An 11,864-nucleotide genomic window follows, 5' to 3' on the forward strand; every position below is an offset into this window, starting at 1 on the left:
CGAATTGATTTTCTTTTTTCTACGCTGAATCTAAATGGTCCTCTCCCTTGTAGTACCTGAATAAGGCCGATTAACGAGAGGAATGATTTCTACGCTGGTTCAAGTACCTTTACAAGTTGCCTTACTTCTCTCGTAATATGAGCTCCAAGGCGAACTAAGGTGTCTAGAATATAGTATAGGCTCCTACTATTCATCTGAGCCACATTGTACTGGTTTCGCGGACCCACACTTCTGTGGTAATCTGCAAGCGGAACTTTGGGTATAAAATAGGTAGCCACTCGGCTACGATGGACAGAGACAGAACATCATCAGTAAAGAAAAGAAGTCTCCGGTTCTCACACTGTGCTCAAGGGTATATCCACAGTTCTCCGCTCAACAGGTTATGTACACCCAGTGTTGGTGACTTTTTTCGTGACAATTGCCTTCAGACAGAAATGGAGGACAGTCGCCGCATCCACAAATTTTACGGTAAACCGCATGAAGACTTCCAGCAGTGGCAGGTCCATACTGAGGCTGCATTGCAGAGCAAGTAATTGCTGTACGTTGTGGAAGCAGACGTTGTTGGAGTTAATGATCCATTGACGCTCTCGGCGGAATCTCAGTTGGCCATTTCACAGGCTCGGGCCATCATCGTCCAGGGATTGGGGGATCGTCCCCTTCGAGTATGTATCTTGGAAAAGAAGAATCTCTACAAGATGTGGGGCCGTCTTAAGGAAAGATATGCAGTCGTGAATGTAGCAACTCGGGTTCAGTTGCAGAGTCGCTTGTCTTGTGTGGAGTATTCCAACCAAGAGATGCCTCAGTACATCGATACCTTCGAGGAAATATTTAATCGCCTTGCCAGTATGGACTGCAAAATCACGGAAGATTTGCAAGTTGCCATGCTATTGGCATCCTTTAGAGATAAGAGTAAATCTCCATATGGCCAAGTCCTGGCAGTCCCTCAAACAGTGAATGAGATGCTGACCTGGGAGTCAGCTTCTGCCCGACTTCTTCAGGAATTTGAAGAAAAGGAATTCGAAGGTCGTGTGAACCGTACTACATCATACTCTAGAAATGGTTTGATTGAAAAGGGCCTCGCTCTGGCGGCTGGTAATAAGAAATGGGGCACTCATCGTAAGGGCTTCAATCCCAAAGGTACACGCATTGAAACGCGTACATGTTTTGAATGTGACTAAGTGGGACACATAGCACGTAATTGTCCTCAAAAGAAATGTCAGGATCTTCAAGCAGAGCAAATGGAATTGCCTGAAACGGTGAAGGTTGAAGAGCGCACCATGATGAATGCCCCGACACCTCAGGTTCTGCATGTACATGCAGAAAAGTCATCTAAGTTTCGTAAGTCTAACCTTGTGTTGGATTCAGGCCCCAGTGACCATATGATTAATTCGGAGGGTCCTATGCACAATATTCGCCGTCTTCCCCTATGATAGATCGTGATGGGAAATGGAGCCATCGTCTCAGCTTGTATCACAGGAGACGGCCAAGTTTGTTCGTCCCTCTCTGATGGCAGAACTCCATCAATCAAAAAACTTGTTCTGGTAAATAATGTGCTATTCGTTCCGGGATTGAAGAAGAATCTCATATCTGTATCATGCATTGCTGATTCCGGATACGAAGCGCGATTTATAAAAGGTGGCGGATGCCGTGTCATGAAGGATGGAATTCTCGCTTTGCAAGGAAGAAAAATCGACTCGATCTACTACCTCAATGCCACATGGAGCAACTGTCGTGATGTTTCCCTTGATCAAGACGAAACCTCAAAGTACAAAAATTTGCATAGTTCCCAGGCGCAGGTAGCGGCACATACGGAAACCGAATCGACTTAGGCATGCTAACCCGGATAGCGTCGTAAAAATGCACCGCGTTGGAGCAGTGAGGGGCTTGGACAAAAATGTCCCATACGGTCAGTGCGGTATTTGTGGGCCTTGTCACAAAGGAAAGAACTCCCGCAGTCCAATGCGATCGCGCCCGGAGAACTCCAAGAAAGTAGGAGACGTGATCCACAGTGATGTCTGCGGGCCAATGTCATCGGTTTCGTTGGGTGGATCTCGTCACTTTGTCACGTTTATTGACGAGCACTCACGCTATATAAGGGTTGTGCCACTTGCCAAGAAAAGCGACGTCGCTTCCCAGTTCATTAACTTTCAGCGAAGGTTCGGACGCAAGTTTGAGTGCAGTATAAAAACTCTGCATAGCGACATCGGGGGTGAGTACACGGCTCTGGAACCCTTTCTCGCTGAACAAGGATTTGAAGTCAGCCGATCAGCGGCCTATTGTCCAGAACAAAATGGCATTTCGGAACTTGCCAACCGAACATTGGTTGAGTCGGCTAGGGCATTGCTGGAACACGCTGGTCTTCCGAAAACGTTCTTGGCGGAGGCCATTTCTGTTGCTGCTGACTTGCGCAATTGTTTCATTTCGCCGAATAGTTCAACCGAGATGCCGTTTGAAATGGTAAGCGGGGAAAACCCAAGGGTTGATCATTTGAGGGTGTTCGGGTGCCTTGTGTGGGCTCACGTTCCCCCAAAACTTCGCACAAAACTGGACGACAAGGCCGAAAAGGGAATACTTATTGGGTGTCTAGACCGTAATCAGTACAAAGTGTACCTGATTGAACGCAAGACAACTGTAGTGTCCAGGCATGTTAAGATTCATGAGGACCAATTCCCAGCACGAAACTGGTCTCATGAAGAAGAAGAAGGTGCGTCCGTATGTGGTACAATTCCACACCGCGACCCCCGGTGGGAGATGAGAACCGTCGAGACGGACGGTTACTACTGTAGTAATCGTGCACGCGCCCTCTGCAAGCACAGTAGTACCTCCACGGCGTACACGTGGCACAACCGTTGGCGCCAGTCGAGGCCACGGGCACACGTGTGCGACCCGTCCGGTAAGTAATTAGCAATTAGTGGTTAATGGCACAAATTAGCCAATTTAGTACAGTAGCTGGTATACAGTATGTAACAGCTACTGTAGCGGGACAAGTGCCCTGGCGTCCCACTTAGGGGTTAAGACCGGGGGCACCTGCCCCGTTCCAGTAAACGGGGGTAGACTCGCCTCCCTTCCCTTTGCGGCTTTTTGCTAACTCCGTCCGGTTTTACCTCTAAGTCTCAGGCTTCTAACCCGTGACCGGCCGTCCGGATCTAACACCACCGTCCGGCTGCGCGTCACCGGCTACGTGAGCCTTCCCTCTTTTCGAGTCCTTCCGTACGGTTTGCGCTCGCGTGGGTTTCCTAGCGGCGCGCGCTCCCTTACCTCTAACCCCCCTCGTTCCGAGTGGCCGGGACGAAGGTAGTTATACCACATTTTGGTACTCTTGTGGAGGAAATAACTACAGAGGTTGAGCCCGCACTGGATTGCCAGCGCGAGCAACTACCGATCGGATTGAAAGAGGTCGAAAATCACGGCGTCGATCGCCAGTGATCATCGACGATGAACCGTGCGGATTCCGCCGGAGAAGATACCGCCTCCGGGCGAGCAAGTACCCGCAGTGGCAGAGGCGCACAGCGCCCCCGGATCGACAATCCGGAAGCCGTGCTACGCCCGCCGTCTACCAGGGGCCAGAAGACCCCTTCCGTTTTGGACACCACCGCCGGGCTACCGGCTGGTGGGGGGAACCGCGTACAAGTACTGTACGACGCGTTACTCCCGCGACTACAAACCTGGATGGAGGATTTCCTCGCTGAGGAACTACCTCAGGTCGTCCAGGTTTGCCTCGACCGAACGGCACCAAGACTGGTGGCGGAGCATGCGGACACCGCGCTCCGCGCCCTGCTGGACGAGAAGATCGCCCCCCTCGTACGCGACGAGGTGGTGGCAGCGCTCGCCGCGGAGGAGGACGAATCTCCGACCGCATTGGCTCTAAAGGGAGCTGTTAGCTCCGCCGTGGCCATCCGTCTGGCCACGACATTTACCGAAACGGGAGGCGCGGTACCGCCGCCGGCGCCGCGCCGTGAAACCGTTCCGGACTCAAGCTTTAATATCGCTGATCCGATCGGCGCCGTACCCGGGATTGATAGGATGGACCCTCACCCGGAGGGCAGAGCCATCTATCTCCCAATCGTTCACAGTGCTACAGGGAGGACCACAGAAAATTTCCTCCCCATACTCGCCGGTACGGGCGACCCCCGCCGGACAGACAACCGCCTGGGGCTCCCCGAGACAGAGAATCGGGACCCGTACCGGTGGAGCAGAAGACGTGCACCAGGCACGCACAGGACCGAAGCGGAATACACCCGGTATTCCGACGCAGAAGACCCCCGTCACAGGACGGATGAAGACCGCGAGGAACGCCGCTGGCGATACCGCGATAACCGCGAGGCACGCCACGGGCCATACCGCGATGCCGGAGGGGGAGGATACCCCTCCGATGATGACCCATCCGGTTCGGAAGACTCTCGCAGGCGGGGCCACAGGGCACGCCGCGATAGAAGCCGAGACCGGCGCCGGCACGAACCGTCCGACTCGGAAGACTACCAATCCGAGTCGGATGAGGAGCGTCGTCGCTCGAGCAGACACCGCCGGGCTGCCCCGAAGAACGACGAGAAACGGCCCACGGTAATCAGGCCCCTCAATGACCTGTTTACCAAGGCCGTAAACTACAAGACCTACCGCCTGGAACGGCGTAGCTCGCGCTACGACTCTACAGTAGCGCGGCACATTAACCGTTACCGGAAGAAACTGGACGTGCAGATGAGGTCCCACACGTTCAGTGGTCAAGATCCAATTGCGGTATTGGGATTCCTCGCACGCCTCAAGATGGCCTGCGACCACAACGGGATCACCGAGGGAGCCGCCGTGTGGTGCTTCCAGTTCTACCTCACCGGTCAGGGTCACGCCCTACTCCAGTCCCGTCTCAATGGAAATACCATGGCGGTTGACGTGGAGCGGCGCGAACTGCTCCGGACGTACCCGCTGGTTGTCAAGTTTTGTTGCGTACCTATGCGACCGATGAGGTAATTTCCGAAGCGGTTGGTGACGTGACCTCCTTCCGTCAAAGTTCGACCATGACGGAGGAGGTCTACAGTAACTACGTCTGGGACAAGGCCCTCCGATGCGGTACGGTTTTCTCCGACCGGCGGTTGAAGTCCCTATTCGTCGAGGGGTTACTTCCCGCCACGTGCGCGCAGGTCCGCAATTACCTCGCTACGCACCCGGATGTGGATTACCAATCCGTGGCTCGATACGCCCAAGCGATCGGGGAAACAAATCGGGCTTCCCGCCGGCAGGGGATGTCAGCCATGGCATCCCGGGAGTCGTCCGGAGCGGCTAGAAGATTTGACCGCACCGCAAGGACGAGGCCCGTGCTGTCGGTTGAGTCGGCATCCGACATCCCGACGACCGGGGGATTTGCTGAAGAAGAAATCGTGGCCGTGACGGACCAAACTGCCACGCCGACCTCGATGAGCTCGCCACCGACGAGTTATTATCCGTCGCCGGCAGCCTCGACGGCGGGCGCCCCGGTTCCGCCCGCCAACCCTGGCGACGTGCGCACAGGACCGTACGGGAGGCAAGGACAGGATCCACGCGTCCGGTTCTCCGGCGGGAGATTTCCCGGACCGCCTCCGTGCCGGTTCTGCCTTGACACCACGCACCGACAACAGGCGTGCCCCGTCGTTGCCGATGCGGGCCTGCGGGCTAAGCTTCTGGAGGCACGAGAGGCCAACTACCAGAAGCTACGCATCCGGCAGGGCCTCCGCCCGGGATCCCCGTTCAACCGCCAGGGGCCGTCCGCTTGGAGAAACCAGCGTCCGACGGCCCCCGCAGGCGTGAACGTGGTAGAAGAGCCGCACCACGGCCCTACCGAAAACCACGCGGCGCAAGCCGCGGACGAAATCCGCGAGGACTTGCTGCTGCCGGGGGAAGCCGGGGAGGACGCGTAGAGGCGACGACGTCTCTCCCCGTGCCCAGCCTCAGAAGCTTAGGCACCCCCGATCCGGCTGCGCCAGTGGAAGCGCGGCCGGGTAACCGAAGGGAAGTCCAGGCCATCTGCTTCTTCAAGAAGCAGAATTACAAGATCTCCGCGACGGTTGGTCAGAAGCAGGCGTTGATGGTAGCCATCACGCCAGTGCTTGACTCAGGAGCCGGCCCGAACCTCATCCATTTACGGTGTGTCGCCGAGTCGTGGCGACCATCGATAAAACCGGTTCGGAGCCCAGCGCTCATCGACGCGTCAAACCGCGCGATGAAGGCACTAGGGGAAATCCCCCTGCTCGTCCGAATCGGTGAGTTTGTGGCGCGCGTCCCGTTCCTGGTAATCACGAGCCTCGCCGTGGACTGTATCCTCGGTACGACCTTCCTGGATCGCCACGTCAAGGCGATCCTCCCACCGCAACGGAAGGTCGTGTTCCACGACGCGCCACCCGTGGCGTTGGTCGGAACAACCCCCTCGAGGCACGACCGCAAGATGGCCTCGAGGAGCACCGCACAACAACTACCGCCGTCGGATAAACCCGAACGGAAGCAGGTGGCGTTCCCCGCCAACACACCGTCACGGAAGATCCGCCTCGTCAGAGGGGTGACAATTCCCCCGATGACGCAGGCCATGGTGAGGGTCGCCACGCCGGTGGGGGGGCTGTGTTTTTTACAGAACTCCCCAAAAACCGCGCACAGGAATTTGACCCTCATGGCACAGGGGGTCATGGATGTTGCCCCCGAAAAACCGTTCTCGGTAATGCTCAGCAATTTTGGGCACCGCTCGGTTCACATCCCGAAGCATACCGTAGTCGGACTGGCTCTTCCGTCGCCCACTCACATCCTGACCCTTGGCGACTCGGCCGCGGAAGCGGCCGAAGCTAAGGAAGGGGGAGGGATATTTAATTCCAACTTCTCAACCGCAAAGGATGGCGCGGAAGAAGCCGCCGACAACCGTACGGACAAGGGCGGAGCTGAACAAGCCACGCCGCCCAAGGCGCACCCCGGGGCGGTTGGAACGGATAAACCGGAAGACACCGCCGTCCCTGAGGAGGAACCCAACGCCTGGCAGGAGGACGTCTGCATCGGTGCCGAGGACGAGGAGGTACGATCGGAGATCCTCGAGGTACTGTCCGAATTCAAGGACATGTGGACCGGCCGGCTGGGAAAAATCGGGGCCACGAAGCACCGGATTGAGCTCAAGCCCGGTGCTCGCCCGATTTACCAGGCGCCTTACCGCGCCGGACCAACCGCACGGGAAAAAGAGAAAACGGAGATCGACCGCATGCTCCGGGCAGGGGTAATCGAACCCGCCACGGCCGAATGGGCAAGCCCCGTGGTATTCGTCCCTAAAAAGGATGGTACCATGCGGTTCTGTGTCGACTACAGAAAGCTCAACGCAGTCACCGTTCGGGATTCCTATCCGTTGCCGAGGATGGACGAGTGCATCGATTCCCTCGGCAACGCTACTGTCTTTACCACGCTAGATTGCAACAGCGGGTATTGGCAAGTAGAAATCGTCGAGGAGGACCGCGACAAGACGACGTTCGCGTCGCACTGCGGGTTGTACCGTTTCCTCCGCATGCCGTTCGGTTCGAAGAACGCCCCCGCGACCTTTCAGCGGGCCGTCGACATCATACTGTCACGGGTAAAATGGGAAACCGCACTGGTCTACCTGGATGATGTTATCATCTACTCCAAGACCGTAACGGAACACGTCGCGCACGTCGGCGAGGTTCTACGCCTACTGCGGGACGCGGGCGTGTCGCTGAAGCTGTCGAAGTGCGCCTTCTTCGACACCTCGGTCACCTACCTGGGACACGTGATTCGACCAGGCAGGTTGGAGGTCGAGCGCCGCAACGTGGTCGCCATCGAGCGCTCTCGACCTCCCCAGAACCAAACGGAATTGCGGTCATTCTTAGGAATGTGCAATGTTTACCGCCGGTTCGTGAAGGGCTTCGCGAAGATAGCCGCTCCGTTAAACCGGAAGACGGGCAAGAACCAACCCTTCGAGTTCGAAGTCCTGACCGATGAGGAATACGAGGCGTTCGTGGAACTGAAGAAGCGCCTCGTGTCCCCACCGATATTGGCCCTACCCCGTTACGGACAGAAATACACCCTGGATACGGACGCATGCGCGTATCAGGTCGGCTGCGCCCTGCTACAGGAGCAGCCGGACGGAGACCGTCTACCGATCGGTTATTGGAGCCGCGCTCTCACGGACGCGGAGAAGAACTACACCACTACCGAGAAGGAACGCCTCGCCGTCGTGTGGAGTATTCTCACGCTTCGACCATACCTGTATGGGAATACGTTCGACCTCCGTACGGATCATGAGGCCCTCCGCTGGGTTCTCAACCTGGCAGATAGCTCCGGCCGGCTAACGCGCTGGCGTCTCCGCCTAGCCGAGTACGACTACGACGTACGGTACCGACCGGGTATTAAGCACCAACTCGCGGATGGTGTATCACGCCTCCGAGTTGACGGCGCAACCTCCGAACCGGTTGACGACGAGGTCCCGTGTTTCGCGGTACAATGGCGAGAGGAGGAGCATAACCCGCGCCAAGGTACCGTACACTGGGAGACCCCCGTCGACCCGGGGAGAGCTGAGCACGCGTTCGCGGTCATACCCGAAGAACGCGACGTCTCATCCGTAACGGTGGAAGAGTTCCTTCGGGAACAGGCCGAGGACCCCTTCTGTAGGGCGGCCGCCGAGACCGTGAGGAACCCGGACTCGCGTTACGACGTTGACCGATACGGGTTCGTCGTCCGCAAGTCCCCCCTCGATGGGACCCTGCAGCGGGTTGTACCGAAACGGCTCAGGGCGAAGATATTGTACCTCGCCCATCATCCCCGCCTGGCAGGACACCCGGGCGGTACGAGGATGTATTATACTCTCCGGCGGGAATATTATTGGCCTCATATGGCCAACGACGCCTTCAGTACCGTACGGAATTGCGCCTCGTGCGCCGCCACCCGGGGAACCCTGGTGCGGCATCAAATGGACCTCAAGCTATTCACAGCGGCAGGGCCGCTGGATTTCGTCGCCATGGACCTGCTGGGTCCTTTACCTAAGACGGCGCACGGGAATCGCCACGTGCTCGTCATGACCGACCGGTTCACCAAGCTGACGCGCAGTATCCCGTTACGGACCACCACCGCGTCGGTTGTGGCTAACGCCTTCTTGGACAACTGGGTCTACGTATACGGCGCACCACGTTACGTGCTAACCGATAACGGACCGCAGTTTGCCGCCAAGTTCTTCGACGCGGTGTGTGCCCTCCTGGGGGTGAGGCATTACCTGACTACCGCCTATCACCCCCAGACAAATGGGCAAACCGAGCAGTTCAACCGTACTCTGGTACAGAGCCTCCGACATTATGTCGCGGAGCATCAGAGGGACTGGGACGAATACATCCAGCCCCTGACCTTCGCGTATAACACGCAGGTCCACCGATCGACGGAGACAACCCCGTTCGACCTGGGGCTGACGCGACCACCGTCTGGTTTGGCACTGCCTGGGACTGTACCGCAGGATGCCGTCTCCAACACGAAAGATCCGAGAACCCCGGTACAGTACAAGCGCGCGACGCTGCGTAAACTACGCGACGCCCTTGAGCGCGCGCGGGTGAAGCTAACCGCGGCGCAAAGGCGATACAGGCCGACTTCGATAAGAAGGTACGTTTCCGTCCGGTCATCGAGGTGGGAGACCTGGTCTATGTCGACCGCCCACCTCGGCCATTGACGAGTACCGAACGGGGAGACCTGCCAAGTAATGACGGGGGACCCTCCGTCAAGCTTTTACCGAAAACGGAAGGCCCGTTTCGGGTCCGATCCGCTACGGAGACCACAGTGGTCGTCGATCAAGACGGGGTCTCAAACCGCGTGAGCATCGACCGGATAACCCGGATGCCGCGGGGACCCCGCGACGTCACTGCGGCCGCCCCGATCCAGCCCGCGGCGGACGGAGAACCCGAACCCGCCGCGGAGTATGTGGTCGACCATCTGGTCGGTCACCGGGAGAACCGCACAGGAACCCAGTACAAGGTCCGCTGGTATGGCTACGCCCAAGCGGACAATACCTCAGAACCCGCGGAGGGACTCCGCCAGGCCTTCATAGACCGCTTCTGGCGCACGCGGGCGGCAGCACGCCACCGCTGACACCGCACTGGGCAACCCAGCGCGGGGCGGGACGATCCCGCGGAGGATCTCCCCTGGGCGGCGGCCAATTGCCACAGACGCACGCGGAACCCCGCGCCCCTCACCGCAAACCCCGCGCCGGAAGACCCGGCGCAGGAGGGGGCAAGGTCGCCACAGACGCACGCGGAACCCCGCGCGCGTCACTGCAAACCCCGCGCCGGAAGACCCGGCGCAGGAGGGGGCGAGGTCGCCACAGACGCACGCGGAACCCCGCGCGCGTCACTGCAAACCCCGCGCCGGAAGACCCGGCGCGGAGGGGGCGAGGTCGCCGCGGACGCACGCAGAACCCCGCGCACGTCACCGCAAACCCCGCACCGGAATACCCGGCGCGGATGGGGACCAGATGGACCGGCGCGGAGGAAGCTGACCCGCCGGCAGGACGACCTGACGGGGCGGTGGTCAAATGGCGCGGCACCCCGGTGCACACCCGCTGCCGAGAGACGGAACCCAGCGCGTAAATACTGTATGGGGACGACCTCGCCGAGGCTCCAGGGCACTGCGGACCACGAAGGTCGCGGGCGGCATACACCGCCCGGCACGTGTGGCCGCTGGACCACGGCGGCGGTTCAAGACGCTTCCGATCCTCGGGGAGTACCCAATCGGAGTTCGTCAATGCGCTGAAAAAGCCACCCGCCGCGGGGCGGTAAAATCCGGCCTAAATTACCTACCGGACGGACGCTTTCCGGTGTCGCTGGGGTAGCTGGGGGACCCTTCCCGCGACCACTTGGTACACTCACCGCGCGGAGTCTCGCCGGCATGAGCCAGAGGGTAACCCGGCCGCCATGATGACGACCGGCGCGGAGAGACTACAGTACCGAGCGGGAAGGGCAGTGAAGGAGAGGAAGAAGAAGGAGAACAGGGGGCAATTTACTTGAATGGATGGGACCTGGTCCCCGGAGGCGGTTTGCTACTCTCCCCGCCTCCCCCACTGGCATCACACACGGCGTTGGCGCTTGGCAGAGGGCTCCGCTCCCCGCACCGCCGCGCTGGCGGGATCAGCATCAACTGCACCGTACGGTCGCTTCGCGGACACCTGTTCGCTCAAGACGGCGAGGTGGTCCTGTGCCGCACGGATCCGCGCCATCGTCTCACTGCGCAGGAGATCCTCGCCGGTGTCGCGTTGGCGGATGGCGAACTGCAGGCCGGCCACCCGCGCCCTGAGCTGAGTCGCCTCGACCAGCCAGGCGCGCGCGGACTCCAAAGCCGCCGCGAGGGTGGTCGGTGCAGGGACACCCGCGTAGCCGCACTCTATCTGCAGAGCGCGCAGGGCGGCCTGCGCGTCCGGGACCAAGACGGGGGCTTCGTTCGCTGGTGCCACCGCCGGAGCTCCATCGGCCGCCACCGAGGGGGTCTGCGTCCCCGTCGCGGTCATTTCGCTGACGGGGAAGGCGGCGGAGCCCGGCACCGATCCGGTAGCTACCGCAGGGAGGTTATCCCCCGCGGGCTCGACAGTAGGAACCTCGCGAGGGGCCCCCACCGGGGCGGGGTGCGTGACCGGCACTTCCATGGCCGGCGTTTCCGTGGCCGGCGGTGGCGACTCCGCAGTGGTCGCGTCGCCCACCCTAGGGGGCGTTGAGGGACCGACTGGAAGGCCCTCTCCGAGGGCGGTGTCACCTGGCATCGGTAGAACCGGCGGGGTCCACACGGGCGGAGACTCCACGGACGGTTCGGCGGGACTCCCGGCAGAGGCAACCGCGGCGCCCCACCCGTCACCGGAGGCGATGGCCGCACCGTACGACGGCGACCCG

The sequence above is a fragment of the Chondrus crispus genome, genomic scaffold (assembly GCF_000350225.1).
Source record: "Chondrus crispus Stackhouse genomic scaffold, scaffold_5, whole genome shotgun sequence".
In the NCBI taxonomy this organism is placed as follows: domain Eukaryota; phylum Rhodophyta; class Florideophyceae; order Gigartinales; family Gigartinaceae; genus Chondrus; species Chondrus crispus.